The sequence below is a fragment of the Trichechus manatus genome, unplaced genomic scaffold (assembly GCF_000243295.1).
Source record: "Trichechus manatus latirostris isolate Lorelei unplaced genomic scaffold, TriManLat1.0 scaffold00051, whole genome shotgun sequence".
In the NCBI taxonomy this organism is placed as follows: Eukaryota; Metazoa; Chordata; class Mammalia; order Sirenia; family Trichechidae; genus Trichechus; species Trichechus manatus.
The window spans coordinates 255449-256802 of NW_004443987.1; positions in this window are offsets into that span (position 1 = coordinate 255449).

Genomic DNA, 1354 nt, shown 5'->3' on the forward strand with positions numbered 1-1354 from the left:
CAAAAACCAAACCAAAATTACAAAAAATACTAAAGGGAGTCCTCTGGTTAGAAAATCAGTAACATCAGATAATGACGCAACACTAGAACACAGGACACAACAACCAGATATCAACCCAGATAGGGAAGTCACAAAAATAAACCAAAGCTAAAACACTGAAAATAAGGAAACAGATGTTAATATGTAAAAGATGACAACATTAAAACAAAAAAGAAGGACTTAAAAAATGTAGACACAGATTTTTCATATGGAGAGGAAGTCAAGGCAATATAAAGAAATAAAAGACTGGTATAAACTTAGAAAAATAGGGATAAATATTAAGATAACCACAAAGAAAACTAACAATCCTACAAGTCAAATTAAATAATAAGAAAAATATAAAGACTCAGCAAACACAAAATCAACAAATGAAAAAGAAGAAAAGAAAATACGTAAAGAAAACTGATTCAGCACAGAACATTCAGTGGAACAGAGAAACTGGGAATACCACACAAAAAAAGATATCAAAATGACAGCACTAAACTCATACCTATCCATAATTACCCTGAATGTAAATCGACTAAATGCACCAATAAAGAGACAGAGAGTGGCAGATTGGATTAAAAAAATACATGATCCGTCTATATGCTGCTTACAAGAGACACACCTTAGACTCAAAGACACAAACAAACTAAAACTCAAAGGATGTAAAAATACATATCAAGCAAACAACACTCAAAAAAGAGCAGGAGTGGCAATATTAACCTCTGACAAAATAGACAAAATCCTGACAAAATCCACCACAAAGGACAGAGAAGGACACTAAATAATGATTAAAGGGTCAATAAACCAGGAGGAAATAACAGTAATAAATAGTTACCCACCCAATGATAGGGCTCCAAAATACATAAAACATACTCTAACAGCACTGAAAAGAGCGATAGACAGCTCCACAATAGTAGTAGGAGACTTCAACACACCACTTTCAGTGAAGGACAGAACAACCAGAAAGAAGCTGAACAAAGACACGGAAGAGCTAAATGCTACAATCAACCAACTTGATCTCATAGACATATATCGAACACTCCACCCAACAGCAGCCAAGTATACGTCCTTTTCCAATGCACATGGAACATTCTCCAGAACAGACGACATATTAGGCCATGAAGCAAACCTTAACAAAATACAAAGTATCAAAATATTTCAAAGCATCTTTACTGACCATAAAGCCATAAAAGTAGAAATCAACAATAGGAAAAGCAAGGAAAAAAATTGAAGACATGGAAACTAAACAACACCTTGCTCAAAAACTACTGGGTTATAGAAGAAATTAAGGATGGAATAAAGAAATTCATAGAATCAAGCAAGAATGAAA